Source organism: Sminthopsis crassicaudata, chromosome 2 (assembly GCF_048593235.1).
Source record: "Sminthopsis crassicaudata isolate SCR6 chromosome 2, ASM4859323v1, whole genome shotgun sequence".
NCBI classification, from domain to species: Eukaryota; Metazoa; Chordata; class Mammalia; order Dasyuromorphia; family Dasyuridae; genus Sminthopsis; species Sminthopsis crassicaudata.
The window spans coordinates 538,984,500-539,001,234 of record NC_133618.1 but is presented as its reverse complement, the minus strand read 5'-3'; positions in this window follow the sequence as shown (position 1 = coordinate 539,001,234).

Sequence of the window (16,735 nt, the reverse complement as noted above, 5' to 3'; positions counted from 1 at the left end):
CTTAAGTAATCCTGGAGATGTATGTTCACATTCCTCAGTAGAGCCCTTACGGGTTGTTTTATGTAGGAACTGAGACACATCAGCTAAGCAGTGCCCCTGGAGGGCCCCGAGTTTGTTCACACATGGGAGGGAGGGACTGACGTGAAGGGAGAGGCTCTGGACAAGACTGACCACCCTCTAGGCTTGACAGCATTAGGGAGGAGGTAAACAGTGGTAGCCTGGGGTTGCTAAAGGCCTTCTTGGAATCATCCCAGCTATTGAATGTCCTTTTTTACTCCTGAGGTCTAGAGGGAAAATGGAAGCACTTTTCTACCACACCCCAACAGGGCTCTTTTCTCTGGCTATCCCGTTCTCCATTTATCTCCAAAGTTGTAACTAGGGTAGGGTAATTAAGGCTTTGTCTCAAGGTGGAAAATTTAGAAGAGAATGGCAGCACTATCTCTGGACATAAAGCTAATAAGTGTCTGCGTCCAAATTTAAGTTTAGGAAGGTTTATCTCCCAAACTCCAGTCCCAGAACTCTATCCACTGTGTCATCTAGCTGTCCCCTTGGAACCACAGCCAGGACTAAATATGCATCTCCTAGGAAATGTTTGCCAAGCATTCATCAAGTATCTGCTACGTGCTCTGAGAGATAGAAAGACAATAAATCAAACCATACTTGCTCTCAAGAAGCATACATTCTAATGGGAGAGACAGCAAGGACAAATATAAGTATATACAGAACAAATATAACAAGAATAAGTTAAAAAAAAGTTGTCATCCAAAAGGAAAGTTGAGAATGAGGGTGCTGACATATGAATTATCACAAAACCCCATGTGCTATGTAAAATGATTTTCTGGTATTAAAGATCATTGAATTTATTTTTTTTAAAGTCACATCAGAAAGCTTCTTTCACTTTCCCACGTAGTGTCTGAGGTGGCTGCCTAGTTCACCTACTCTACATTTGGCACCAGAACCAATTCCCTCCTTTCCCCTTTCTCATATGTATTTCATATGTTCAACCTGCCATCCAGAACATATAATATGCTGGAGAATAAGGAATCTCAAGATGTAAATTGTGTGTCAGAAAAGCAAGTTACAGACACCAGCTTAGTTATGGAATATTGCTTTGTCTGGCTTCCAATTTTAACCTGATTCACTCCTAGTCAACTGGGCTAGAGGTTTGCCACTTTGTCCTGAAGAAAAACAAAATCCTTTCCAAATAAATTATAGCCTCTGAATTCAGGTGGAGACTGTTCTTCCTAAAATCATAACTTCCTTGAGGGAAGGAAGGAAACACACACTTATTAAGTACCTACTAAGTGTGAGGCAATATGCTAAGTGCTTTTTACAATTATTATCTTAATTTGATCTTCACAACAACTCTGGGTAGTAGGTGCTATAATTATCTCTATTTTTCTAATTGAGGAAACTGAGACGAGCAGAATTTAAATGACTTATCCAGGGTCACTCAACTACTAAATGTCTAGGAGCTTAATGGTTTGAATCAAACTATAAACCCGTCAAGCTGGTTGCTTTTCTAGGTTCTCAAATCAGATTTCCAAATTATCAAAATGATATTCTCGTCCACTTCACGTCTAAGTCTCAAGACTGATGCTTTCCTGAGCTCCTGTCTGCTTGACTTTTTTCTCCCAGACTTTATTCGTTCTGCATGCTTTTAAGCACCTCCGGCCATTTCCTTCTGCTCATCCCCCTCTCCCTTCACACTTGGCCATTCCCAGTGCCAGGAGGCTGCACCACGGGGCCTGCAGGAGGAGAGTGGTGTTTATTGCCTGAGCTCACTTGAATGCCATGTCAGGGCCGGACCAGATGTGTCAGAAAATAAACAACTGTTTAATATGCCCCGTAGCATTCAAAGGATTTAGGGAAATTGGATCTTCCCAGGAGCTATTCTGAGTCCAGGCATCAAGCATAGCCAGACTCATCTATCTGAGGGCAAGCTGTTCCTTATTTGCTAGGCCACTGAGATGCTTTCTGCCATTCAGCAGCCCAGAGATCTGGATTCAAATCCTGCTTTTTAAAAAAAAAACTATCTGTGTGCCCTTGTGAGGACAAAGCATGTAATCTCTTCAGCTTCTTCATCTGTAAAATGAAGGGGTTGGAATCAGTGGCGTGGGGGATCCCTTTCAGCTCTGGATTTATAATCCTATGCTCCTATATAAATATCAGTATTTAAATGATCATTCTATCTCTTGTTAGTTTGTAATCCCTCATAAAATTAGCATTCATGGATTACTTGTTTTTCTCCAAATGTAAACTTGTTCTGCCCCTGACACATCCTGGGCTATAGACGTTAGATAAGGCCCAAGAAACCTCTCAGGGTCTGTCACCCTTCTCCCCTTACCCTATAATTCTCTGAAACCAGAAAATAATATTTGTAAAGTACTTTGCAGTCTTAAAACTAGCTTAGTTTTGTTTTGTTTTTCCCCCTTACCTAGTATTAGTCACTGAATGGGTGTTGCCTCAGAGATCTGTGAAATTCTTCACTCTGTAGGCAAGCCATGAAGATCATTTCTATACTTAACTGATTCTTGGATCAAAGACACACAATTTATCACTTGCTACCTTACTGAACTATAAATGCCTGATGGCATGAACAATATACCCTACTATAGCATCCTGAATCCAATAAGTGTTTAATAAATGCTGGCTGATCACACTTAAAAGTTTTGGCAAAAAAATAGAGCTGTTTTCAAATCTAGCCTCATACATGCACTAGATGAGTGATCCTTGGCAAGGGACTTGACTTCTGTTTGCTTCAGTTTCCTTTTCTACAAAATGGGAATAATAACAAACAAGGTCAAATAAGATAATATTTGTAAAGTGCTAATACATGCCTTGCACATAGCGAGCTATTATTAAGTGTTCGCTATTTAAACAACTTTTAAATTGCAAAATCACAAATTTTGAAAATACTCAAGTCAGAAATGTATGTCCTTTATAGAATTCAAGAATTTGGCAGTAAAAGAAATCCAATACTTACAGATGGTGCCCAGAGTGCTTTGGTGGGTACTGGAGGAGCTACAATATAGATAAGACATCTGTACTTTAATGGAGCTTATGTTCTAATAAGGATATACACAGAACAACAACTACAGTCTTATTAATATATATCATTACTTAAAAGTTTGTGCATTAAAAAGTCACAAAAGCAAGGGTGGGGGCATTCAGCCCACTTTGCAGAACCTACAAGTGACCAGTAGTTACTATAGTAACCAAGAAGGGACGCTTCACTCTTACCACTTTCAGTTGAAGCTTTATTCTTCCATTTGCCCTTTTGTCTAATCTCCCATACTTGCTAATGCCATATCCTTGAGAATCTATTCATATTTAAGACTGATTTTCATTTCACCTTTTCTGCTACAATCTCTGAATTAGTTGACAAACCAGCTTGACCCTGGCTTGGCATTTTTTTTCTTGGCATTTTATTGCTTGGACATCCTCCCTCACCTTTCTCTCACCCCCAAGATCTGTTCTATCACTGTTGATTGCCTTTAATGACCAAATCCCAGGTGAGTTTCCTCCCAGTAGGGACACATCTTCACTTAAACCTCATAAATGATCATCCTAAAGGCCTGAAGAGTTAATAAACCTTTATATAGAACAATTTATACAATAAAAACGACACTATCAAGATGAACAACTTTGAAGCTATAAGAATACTGATTATATAATGGTCATACATAATTCCAGATGACCAACGATGAGGCCTCTAATTCACCTTCTGATGGACAGGTGATGGGCACAAAATGAGACATAATAAGTAGGTATACATGTTTGTATATGTGTATTTATATACACATGGAGAGAGAGACAGAGACAGAGACAGAGAGAGAGAAAGAGAAAGAGAGAGACAGAGAGAGAGAGAGAGAGAGAGAGAGAGAGAGAGAGAGAGAGAGAGAGAGAGAGAGAGGAGAGAGGAGACAAAAAGAGAGGAGAGAGAAAGAAACAAAGAGAAAGAAAGAGACAGAGAGAGAAACAGAGAACCAATACAGCATGCATTGTGCTTGACTATGCACATTACAAGGAATTTACTTCTATTTTATTTTCTTTTTTTCGAAGGGAGTTGGAGGATGAGAGGGAGAGAAAATAGATTTCTACTGATTAAAAAATAAACAAAATTAAAATTAAGCATTTTTCTAAAAGAAATTATTGAATGCATAAAGCTAGAGCATGTACAGACATACCAGGCCCACACCATGAATACTTGTAGATATATTTTCAAAGTGCTTTCACATGTATAATCTCATCTGATCAAGTAACATACTGGTGAGACAGAGACCCTATCTGATCCCTAGGTGAGGAAGAAGAGATTAAATGATTTCTTCAAAGTGCTATAATGGTAGAGTCAAAGTTAGTATCCTGTCCAGCATTTTCCTTAAGCTTTGTAGAGATTTTATTCTTTGGGGTCTTAAAAGACTTTTTCTTTTTTTTTTCCCCTCTCAAAATACGGATACTGCTGGGAAATGTTAAACTTTATCAGCTAATTCCTTAGCCATAGAGTCACAGGAAGCTATAATTGTATGGGGCAGAGTGGGGTGGAGAAAGGGGAATGAGGGAGAAGAAAAAGTGGTGAAGGGGGCTGGGGCTAAGAAATCATTTAGTGCAATTTTCTCCTTTAATGGAGGGGAAATTAAGTGACCTGCCCAAAGTTGGTGGCTGAATCGGGATTAGAACTCTTATTTCCCAACATAAAGAAATTTTACACTGAGGGAAAAATGATTGAGAGCAAAGCTTGTACTAGGGACAAATAAAAGAGCAGCTGCCTCAGGCTTGGAATAATATAACAGATTGATATTTTTACATTTTTTAAATAGATGAATATTTTTAAATGTAGAGAAATTCCATTCTCCATGGCACTCAGGGTATTGATCTTGTGACAGCTCAGGTTACATGTGTTTCAGTGAATGTATATCCTGGGCCATAACTTTCAAACCTCTCCTAGAAAATGAACACTTTCACTTTATCCAGCTTCTCCTATAGGAATGGAATATTGAGGAAAGGAAGGATGGAGGACCTGGCAGAGCGATGGGTAGGGAAGGAAAGGCAAACTTTGCAGAATTCACAATTTTGCCTAATGTCTGACCTTCAAAAATTGTAAGATCATAACTTTAAAGATGGACAGGACCTTATAAGTCACCTAGAAGAAAATCTTAGAGGAGACTAAGTGACCCTAAAGGTCATTCTGCATTTTACATTTGGAGAAACCAAGGCCTTGAGAGATTGATTTTTGCCTTTCTTTGGATCCTCACTATTCAACACAATGCCTGGTATACAAGAAGCACTTCATAAATGATTGACTAAATGACTTGTGCAAGTATGCCATAGCGGAATTAGAATTAAACAGGGATCCTCTGCTTCCCATAGCAGCATCCTTTCCATTATATGGAGTGGAGGGTAACCACTAGGTTAAGCTATTGCTGCCTTTCCTTACCTCCCTTCCTTTCAAGACAGGACCAATAAGACCTTCTCCATAAATAGACACCTTTGTTCCTCTGGATGTCCAGTCTGCCTGAGACATCCCCTAAAGACTGTTCTTCAAGCAAAAGACAGAAAATCCCACTGCTCCTTCTATACATTCTCCTTTTTAATCTCTAGGCTGGTCCTTTGGAGAGGAATGTTCCCAAATTTTAGCTTGAAATACCCAATTAATTCTTCTCTCTGTTGCTGAAAATACCCTTGGCTGGGGTTTCCCTGAAAGCAGTAGGTGCATAAGATTTTCCAGCCCAGGAGAACAGGGACTGTGGCAAACACCTCATTTCCACCCCCAGCACCAAAGGAGTGCAAAGGGTCAGAGCCGCTTTGGGGGTGACATCACCGCCGTTACCATTAATCCCCTGTTGAATATTATCCAGGGGAGTAATTTTTAATGAGGCCCTGGGTTTGTCTTGTTTAAACTTGCACATACCTGCGCCTGGCGCTGAGGCCCCAGCCCGCAGAAAAGAAAATAAGACAATTTGGCTTGGGTGCAGGACGGAGAAATGCTAAGAGCTCTAAATGCCCCTGCTTTTATCTCTCCATTTGCTCAGGAGCCCAGAGTAAACAGGAGAAAGTGGAGATTGTTACATTAAGGCACAGCCCTCTTAGCATTCAGGGCTCCTGGGCCAATTCCCTCTACAAAGGCAGACGCAAGGTCCCCTTTTAGGGAGACCCTGTGATCCTTCAGACCTGAAGGGAGTTAGAAATCTGCGTTTCTCTTTGGAGGGACCAATATTTCCTCCAGGGTAGCTGGATGGGCTTGTGAAGGTGGGATCTGAAAATCCAGATGACATCCTGGATCTTACTACAAAATAGATTCCCACCCATGCTCACCCCCTCCCAGGCTTCCCTAGCACACGGGTGCTCCATCCCTAGTCACAGAATATTGAGATTTAATACTAGAAGAAATCTTTGGGACCCCAGTTAGTCCAGTCCTCTCATTTTACTGCCGAGGAAACTGAGACTCAGTTGTTGTAACCCTCCTAAGGTCGGAAAACCTGGAAATATTAGAGTATTTCCACCGGCTCTCAAGTCCAGTGGCATTTGAGACTAGGATCTTTGGGCTCAGGCTCAGGAAACCTGGTCTCCTGGCTACTAAAGAGCAATTCCCTGCAATACTAACCAGCTGTGTGACCTTAGAAGTCGTTTCCTTTTTGTGGGGCCTTAGTTTCCCCAATTGTAATATGAATCGACTTCTCCTAAGTTCTGCTTTTTACAAAAAGAATTATTAATAAAAAAAGAATTATTAATCAGTTTTTGTGCAGATATATATCTATATATCTATAGATATATGACACATTCAGTGTCATAAATGGATAAATAGAGCATCTATTAAGCACGAATTATTTGTCAGGCGTTGTGCTAGGCAATGGTGATAACCAAATCAAGCAAGGAAGGAAGTCTTTGCTCTAGAAAAGTTTATATTCCCAGGGGGAATCCCCCACATATGAAAGGAGAACCGAAAGGAGTAGGAAAGGCGCACCACATTAGCTTCATGACGCCACATGTGCTCTGAGTTCTGGGAAGGAGAGAAAGCCCGGGGTCCAGGCTGGGGACAGCAGCCAGGCTTCAGAGGAGGGGAATGTGGGGGATGGTCAAAGCTCTGGCATGGTTGGAAAGAGGGGGAGGGGATGGTGAGAGCGCCCGATTTGAGTAAAGACAAGAATCGATTAGAGTTTAGGGTCCCATGGCTCTTAGAGGTGAATTTTTCTTCAGTTTCCTCTTTTGTTGGAGTGGCTTGGATTAGACTACAGCTCTGAGGTCTCCTCCTCCTCCCCCCCCCCCCACTTTAGATGTAGGATTCTACGCTCCGATTCGTCCCCAACATCGTGCTAACCAACCTCCCTCCTCCCCGAGCCCCCCCTCCCCTAGGTCTGGGATTCTACGATCCATTTCTTCCCCAACTTGGTGCTAACCCACCTCCCTCTCCCCCTTCCCGCAGATAGCTTCCTTCAGGGAAAGGTGTAGCCTTTTAGGTGCTTCTGTGAGGATTAACTGGTTAAATTGTTTCCATCAGGCTCCCGAGAGTTTAAAAAAAAGAGAGTTCTGTTTGGAAAAGCCAGGCCGAGGGGTCTGGAAGACAAGCCGGTTATACTTATTGAAACCCAACCCTTCTCACCGGGGGTGAAGCCATCCGGAACAGCAGCTGTTTGGGTTTCTTGCCATATGTCACAGTCATATATACAACTGTGGCACCAAATGTAAACTGAACTTCTTTACTTGTTGTGGAAGCTACTTTAAAAAAAATCAATCTTTGCTACTAGCTCAGTTTTCTGGGAGGACGTTGTAGAGAAAGAATGATGGATCTGGAGGCTTCAAACGGTGGCTCTGTCTCATGATGTCGATTGCTCCATCCCCCCCCCCCAGCCTCAGTTTCCCCATCTGTCAAATGAGGGGGTCCAACTAGATGATTGCTGACGTGGCTTCCAACTTCTAGTTCTGTGATTCCCCTTGTCTAAATATTCCTCTCTGCGTCATCTAATTTCTGTTTACTTTCTTATTCCGACTCATGGGAAGGGAGGCCCGCAGCTAGAGGCCAGCTCAAATACGGCTCGCTATGCTGCTTTCCCTGGTTAGTCTGGTCCACGGCGATCCCTTTTTTTTCTTTGGATTTGTATAGTATCTAGTGCTGCGCTAATATTTGGTCCGCCTTTGAGAAGTCTCTCCATACGTGCCATCACTAGTGCCCGCCCTCATTATCTGGATTATTGCAGTAGCCCGCTGTTGGGTCTCTCTCCACTCCGGTCCATCCTCCCGTCAGCCAACCAGTGATTTTCCTAAGGCACAGCTATGACCATCTCACCCTGCTTCCCACCTCTTTATTGAGTGGAGTGTCAAGAAATTCCAATGGTTTCCTATTGCCACTAGGAACAAATGCAAAATATTTTGTTTGGCATTCAAAGCCCTTCATAACCTCGTCCCCTCCTACCTTTCCAGTCTTTTTTATATTTGACTCCTTAATATGTACTCTGCTCCAGTGACACTGGTGTCCTGGCTGGAACAGCAGGAACAAGACTCCATTTCTTGGCTCTGGATATTCTCTCTGGCTGTCCCGGTGCCTGAAATTCTGGCCCTCCTCTACTCTGCCTACTGATTTTCTGAGCTTTCTTTATTCTTAACTAAAATCCCACCTTCCACAGGAAGCCTCCCCCAACCTTCTTAATATGAGTGCCTTCTCCCTGTTAATTATTTCCCATTTATCCTGAATAAAATAGATCTACTTGCAGGTTGTCTTCCTCATTAGAATATAAGCTCTTTGAGGGCAAATACTGTCTTTTACCTCTTTTTGTATTCCCAGATTTTGCACTGTACTTGACACATCATAACTATTTAGTAAATATTGATTGATCATATCTTTTATTGAGAAACTTGGGACAGAAAATCCTGTCTCTAGAGAACAGATCCTAGAAGTTTAAAAATAGACAATGCCTGCCAGTCCTACTTAGCTGGCGGACTGTTCTGTGTTCCAAAAGAGCTTAGCTCCTGGGGGTGAGGACTCTGTCTTCAGAGAGGAAAAGCCTCAAGTTAGCCAAAGTTCTGAGGATTGACAGACTTTTTTTATGGAAGAAAAAAAAAGCAGCTAAAGATTTTTCCCTTGGTCTGATGACTAGGTATATGAGGGTGTTGTCTTTCTAAAAGAGCTGAAGCTTAATCCTTTGGCTTCTAAGTGAAAAGACAGATGGCAGAAACGAGTTATCCTTTATCTGAGAAGAAATAGGGAGCACCTCAGTTGAGGATTCCAGATGAAGTCAGGAGGAGGAAGTAGGCTTCATAATCAGCTGCCCAATGGGGCAACAAACAACAATCATGGAGCACTATCAACTCTGTGAGTAGGAACTGCCGATGGAGGACTGCTTGCTTTCCTTCTTTCCTCCCTCCCTTTCTTTCTTCCTTCCATCCTTCCTCCCTTTCTCAATATCTTGGGGTTCACAGGCTACATTTCTTTCTTAAGGACCATACCTTAAGTTACCATTAGCTGAGTTGAGGAGGAAATACATTTTAAGTATGAGAGTCAGACAGTGGAAACACTCAGAAATAAGAGAATTGTAGAACTAAAAACCAAGGTCTGATCAATTTGTCCAAACTTTTCATTTTACTGATTAAAACTTTAGTGATTTGCCCAATATCCTAAGAATAGAGAATAGAAGACTGAAGATTAGAATCCATTTCTCTTGTTCACAAGTACCGAGACTCTTCTCCCTCCCTTACCTCCCCTACCCCAACACCCACATCCACACACATCCTCAGTCAGGGGGACATTGCATTAGCAACCAGAAAACTCTATCGGGAGGCTTCTTACCTGTCATTACCTCATTATTCAGTTGATCTCTACCTCTTTTTTGATAAACGTAAGCTATCCATGGGCAGAAAATTTTCACTTTTGCTTTTGTATCTCCACACTTTGCTCAGTCGCCTATCTGGTAATGGAGCTTAAAAAATATTTGTGTGTTGATTGATTGAAAAAAAAAAAAAAAACAACTTTCTTTTCTACAAACCAGAAAAGAAAAGGATTTTGACAATTGCCCATATCAGCCTTTCTAAAAGAGCTGAAGCTTAATCCTTTGGCTTCTAAGTAAAAAGCCAGATGACAGATGCCAGTCATTCTTTATCTGAGAAGAAATAGGGAGCACCTCAGTTGAGGACTTCAGATGAAGTCAGGAAGAAGAAGTAGGCTTCATAACCACCTGTCCAATGGGGGCAATAAACAACAATCATGGACACCATCAACCTCTGTGCGTAGGAGCTATTCCTTTTCTTAACAATTTCTACTCAAAAAGGAGCAATTTGTAATTCAGCAGTCTACCTCAATTTGTTAGATATTTGATAAGTTGGGTTTTTAAAAACTGATTAATTTCCTGTATTTAGTATTTTTTTCTTGTTTTTCCCTTTTGCATATTTTATTCACTAATTTTTTGCCTATGTTTTCCAGTGTGTATCTTATATATTATTTTTCTCTCACAGCAATCTCATTTTAGAGGTCAGTCAGTTAAGAAACAGTTAGCAAACATTTATTAAGCTCTTACTGGTAGACACTGCTAGATACTAGGAATATAATACGAAGACAAAGGGAAGCAGTCCCTGCCCCTTTGGAGCTTACACTCTAATGGGGGAAGATAGCATATAAAAGGAATATTAAAAGTGTTGGAGGAGGAAAGTATCCTTCAGGACACATGACTGAGAAGTCTAGGTCTCTGGTGAGATAAGGTGGCTGCCTTGGGTACCTTCCTTAAATATAGGTAGGAACTAAGAGGAACCATCCCAGCAAAGGAAAGAACCTCAGAGGTGAGAGTACTTCCAGTGTTCACATGATCTTCCAGAGATGAAGTGGTTCCTATGTCATGGTGGAGAAGTCCATTGTGTAGCTTGCTTTCCCTCCTAATTCAGTTGCTAATAGACATCACCAGATGTACAATTTATATTCAGTCTGATTAGATACACACTGGCATCTATACATGTAGATGCAAGAAGAGCATCTCTTACTTGGGCTTCTTTGAGGAAACTACTATAATTTGGGATTTAAAGATCATAGACAGAAAAGGAAAATAAAGGAACATACACAGAAGGTAGGAGTCAGGACTAGAAGGAGGAGGTCAGGCTGGACCTCGAGGCAAAACTGCTGAGACTGAGAGGGGGATCCTGCAGCCAGTGACCTAGATAGAGCTGGGGGCCAAGAAAGCCACCTAGAACATACCAGCCTAAGGCAACATGTTACAACATGATACTCAGACAGGGTTGACAGGATTCCATCAGACACTTTATTGAACTGCAATTTTAATGCAACCATAAACTTAGCTCCCGAAAAAGCAAATCCAATTTTGGGCTACAAAGAGAACATCATGTTCAAAAAGAAAGCATAGAATTTTGCCACAGGTGGATGGAGCAATAGGCCTGCCAAAAGGATAAATTCAAGTTTAAATTTGGCCCCAAACACTAGCTATGTGATCCCAGGCAAATCACTTAGCTTCTTCTGCCTCAGTTTCCTCAACTGTAAAATGGGGATGATGACGATGGTAATAGTAACCTATCTCTCAGCGTTATTGTGAGGATTTAAGCAAGAATATTGGTAAAATATTAAGCATAATGCCTGGCATGTAATAGGTGCTATATAAATATTAGCTATAATTATTATTTGGGGATCTGATGTTGATTCTAGGTGATACATTTGATGAAGTTGACTGGGATACCACATAAAGGAACTAGGGATGATTATCCTGACAAAGAAAAGACCTGAGAGGAATAGTAGTTGTCCTCAAATATTGAACTAGGAGCAGTATGAATATACAGAGAGCCAGATTTAACCTGAATAACTTAATAACTATTAGAGCTATCAGAAGTAAGATTGGCTGCAATTAATGGAATTCTCCAGGACCCCATTACTCCCCCCGTCCCTGGAAAATTTTGAGCCTTAATGTTCCCTTACTAGGGATGTCAGAGAGGATTCTTATTCAAACGTGGATTGACCCAGAAGGCCTCTGAAGGAGGTAGGGCCTTCCAGTGCTGAGATTCTGTGGTTCAAAGAGCTAAACCAGCCCTAGAATTCGGAAGCCAGGAAGATCAACAGGAGCCTGAGCCACAGAGGGTGGGCAAATTGGAGAAGAAGCCCGAGGGACACACAGTAAAGCAGCAGGACCCCTGGGCCCAAGCCGAGAACTGGTTTGGCTTCAGAGCTTTTATAGAATGTCTATGGCAGTAGGAACTAGTCCTTGTGTGCCTAGCCGTGGCTGAGCAGGTAATTGGGAACACCTGATCAAGGTGGATGGCATAGGAATTGAGGCAAGCAGCAGCTTTTAGCAGGCATACTGTGATATCTCCATGGGAGGTAAGCTGTGCACCACCCCCACCCCCCTCCAAGTTTGTCCAGCTAGGCAATGCCACTGGAACTATTAACATGAATGTTTAGCTAATAGCATTCTATTAGCATGAATGTTTCCCTTTTTTAAATAGTAAAAAGAGGGGCAGAGATAGAAAAGGCACAGCCCACTCCAATTTCCCCACTCCCAAAGGGGTCAGGAAAATTATCACCCAGACAGACAGATGGGACAGATGTCACTGTGAAATGGAGTATCTGAGATCCTCCAAGTCCAGGGTCCTTGTCATTAACATTAAACAGCTCTGTCTTGATTGAAATGAAAAATGCGTGGAAATTCCAGGCCCAACCCTGTTCCTGCTAGGAATGCCAACCTGGTACTTGAGTATTCCTCAGGACAGAATTTCCAGGTTTCTTCATTGTTCATTATCTACCTCCTGGCCCAGGAAGACCACCCAGTAGAGCCATTAGCAGAGGCAGTCAGGTACATCTTCCTTCCTCCAGATGGTTTTTAATCTATTCTCATGAATAGATTGTGCCTTTGGGTTTTTTGTTTGTTTTTTAGTTCATTTTTTTTTGTTTAGTTACCATGCCTAGAATATTATGGACAAGAGAAATCTTGGAGATTATCTAATCCCAGAGGAGAGTCACTCTTTTTTTAGAATGGGGAACTGGAAATAAACCCAGCTGGCACACATGATGAGAAGTTTTAGATAACTCCATCCTTCTTTATTCCTCTAGTTCTAGTATAATTAATTAAGAAGAATGTGATTTGAGGTTTCCAGAGTGCTTTATATGTATTATCTTATTTATATTATCTTCTCAAATCTATGAGATCAGTGTTATCATTATTCCCGTTTTACATGTTTTCCATGGGTGGGCACTAGGACACTATGAGACTTGATCCTGGACCAATATAATCCCTTGTTCATCTCCTCTCCCTCCCCTACTCATCCTGGTGATGATACAGAGGAAGAAAAACTCTGGCCCATACACAAGTTCCGCTGTCTCCCATCTCTTTCCTACACTCACTCTAATTATACATTCTCTTCATCCCCATATTTAAGCCAGTCTGAGCAATGGCAAATTAACTGTCCATCTCACTCTGCAGCTTTCTTACATATTAGGAAATGGAAGTGATGGAAAAAGTTTCCCCCCCCCAAAAAAAGAAGTTACTTTTTAGAAAGCTAAAAGTGTTTATTGCAATTTTGTCTCATATATTTGTATCCCTAGTGCCCAGCACAGGATATAAAACACAGCAGGCTCTTAAATGATTGATTGACTGAAGTACTCTAGCAAAAGTGTCATTGACACCCAGCCCCACCTAATTCAGCTATATCTCATAGCTTTGGCACTATGAGAGTATGGAAGAAATATGTTCTTCATGCCATCCAAGGTAGTATTTACACTTTCTTTGGTCCTCATCCCCCATAGCAGACTCCAGTCTCCCTACTGCTCTATTTTTCATTTTATAGATGAGGAAAAGTGAAACTCAGAGAAATGGAGCAGGTTGCTTCAGGTTGTTCTGCTAATTAGTATCAGAGCTAAAACTAAAACTCAAGTTTCTTAATTCTTCTCCCACCCCACCCCAAATTTATAACCTTCCCTCCTGAGCGATGATTATTTTCTGTAGGAAATTCAGTTGGGTAGGTCTGTGACGTGTCATCTGACCCACTTCTTCTGTAGAAGTTAAAGCAATGAGAAAATTCAAAGAAAATACAATATCACAGCTAAATTGCTATTCCCAGAATCAAGCCAACCTCAGGATGGATTAGAAAGTACTTGCTGTAATCCGCTTTGAGGAGAAAGAACCAAATATTGGGAACTGATATTGGGAAATCAATTTTTAAACATTTCTAGACTGAGATCTGGGATGTCTAACTTAAGCATAATCCAAAAATACAGAGAAGATCCTAGAAGGTATTGTAAATGATACATCTATGACTGGTAGCATCACAGTCATCATCACTTAGTCCCTTGGCTAAGACTTCAGGCATCTTGCAGCACAGTTCAATGATAGTCTTTTTCAACAACATGTTCAACACAAAGAAACACAAACAGAAGAAAACTCATCAAACTTCCTAAAACTGCTCTTCACTTATCCTCTCCCAACACAGTTCTAAAGCCCTAGTGTAATATCTTGTTTTGGGAACATCACCCCAGAGCCCTGCACTCTGTTTCTTTCTATATATATGAGTTATAGATCAGTTTGGAGTGGAAGAGAGGCTGATGCATGCAGTGCAATGCACCGTTGAAAGCAGGTCTTGCCTTCTTTCTGTTGAAGTTCAACTCTCCTTCTTCCCTAAATATGGTCCTATTCAGGGCCTGTCTTGAGTTTCATTCAGCCCTAAATCTTTAACTCTCTATCTTTTGTCTCTGTTCATAAGCGTGAATTGTGAAGATCACTGTTCTCAAGAACCCCACTCAAGAAAAGAATATTTAGTCATGGTTTTTAGTTTCTTTTAAGGTAGAAAAGTTGCTGCTGTTGTTGTTGTTCAGTCATTTATAACTCTTTGTGACCCCCATTTGGGGTTTTCTTGACATTTCCTTCTCCAGATCATTTTACAGATGAGTAAACTGAGGCAAAAAAGGTAAAGTAACTTGTTGAAACTCACACAACTAGGAAGAGTCTGAGACTAAAGTTGTACTTAGGAAGGGGAGACTCCAAGCCTGGGACTCTATATCTACTGAACCACCTAGCTGTCCCTAAGGTAAAAAGTCGTCTTGGCCATTTTTGAAAGAGGTTTGAAGGAACAAAGCTGGAAATTAAAACTAACCAAACAAACAACAATAACAACAACAAAAACGCACCTCTGAGTTAAACCATATATTTCTTGGTACTTTCCTGGAGTTTTCATTGGGAAAGACAAGAAAGAATTGCAGCATGGTAAATGAATGAATGAACAAAACAGCCTTTTATTAAGTGCTTACTTAATAAACACTTGGGCAAAACACTTGGGCATAAAAATAGAAAAAGAAGGCAGACCCTTCTCAAGGAAGTCACATTCTAATAGGGGAGCAAACATACACACACACACACACACACACACACACACACACACACACACACATTATATATATATATATATATATATATACAGGGTTTCAGCTGCAAATAGAAAGGTCCTATGGTCCTTAGGGTGCAGCAGCAAAGTGAATAGTCATGTATCTTCTTTAATATCATTTTTCCTGATAAAAATCCTATCTATTTCTGATATCCATCTACATGACAGCGCTGAGGACTTTAGTGACCAAATTTTATCTTCTAGGTCTTCAGTAGTTGTGACTTTAGCTCCCACAACAGCAGTCACCATGCTACATCTTCTCAGAGGTTGCCATCCAGGATGACAGCTGGGGCAATGCTGCTGCTCCCAAAGTTCTTGGGCCTCCCTGCCCAAGTGATACAGCAGCTGGATTGGCAGTGATCCAGCAGCTGGTGTTGGTGTTGACAAAGAAAGTGGGTCCCTTCTGCATAGAGCTTGCTCATGTTGATGATGGCTGTAGGATCTGGGCTGGAAGCAGGGCTAGTCTTCTGGTGGACAGCTATTATCAGGGTGCTGGGCTTCAGGCCATGGGTTGTATCCATCAAGAATGGGAAGTAATTGAGGTGGTGGTTGTGGTGGTGGTCATGATTTGACTTGGCTGGCCCATGGAGCCTCCTATCCCTCCCTCTAGGTACCCTGCTACTTCAGCTAGTATAGTAGAAAGAACATCAAAATAAATGGCAGGAGAGATGTGCCTTCTAAATCACATGACAATCTGGATGATGAGTTCATCATAATCACTCTAAGAAAAATTATTATAAAACGGTGTAAAGCAATACAATTCCAGTGAATACTTCAGAAATGAGGGGACATAGAGCAGAGGAAGGTTCAGAGGATCATGGGCTGATATAGAAGAATAGATCATTGTTAGAGCAACTCTAGGGCCCAGTGGGAGGGCCAGCCTCTCTAGCTTCCTGTGCCAACTTGGCTAAACCAGCAGACCTCCAAAATAGTAACTACCATTTATGGAGCACTTTAAAGTCTATCGAATGGTGTTATATTACTTCATTTGCACCTTACAACACCCTTATGAGGTATGTACTCCAGGCCTTATTATCCTCATGTTAAGGCTCAGAGAGTTTAAGATCTTTATTGTTACACAGCTAGAAAACGTCAGAAGTTTGAACCAAGAGCTTCTTAATTCTAAGCTCAGTGTGCTAGCTGCTATCCCACATTGCTCTTCAACTTACACGAATACCTTGACAGAGCTGCCATTTTCAGATGTGACTTGTGTTAATGAGTGTTCCGAGAGGAGCCTTTCCCCACAGTCCCTTGGTGGTGTTTGCCAGCCATTAATTGCTTTTGTTAAGGCACGTTCTGAAACTACTGCTCATCAGCTGGGTCCCATGTTGTTGGGCTGGAGAATGATTTAATGGTGTAAGCTTAGTTCCATCTGTCAGGG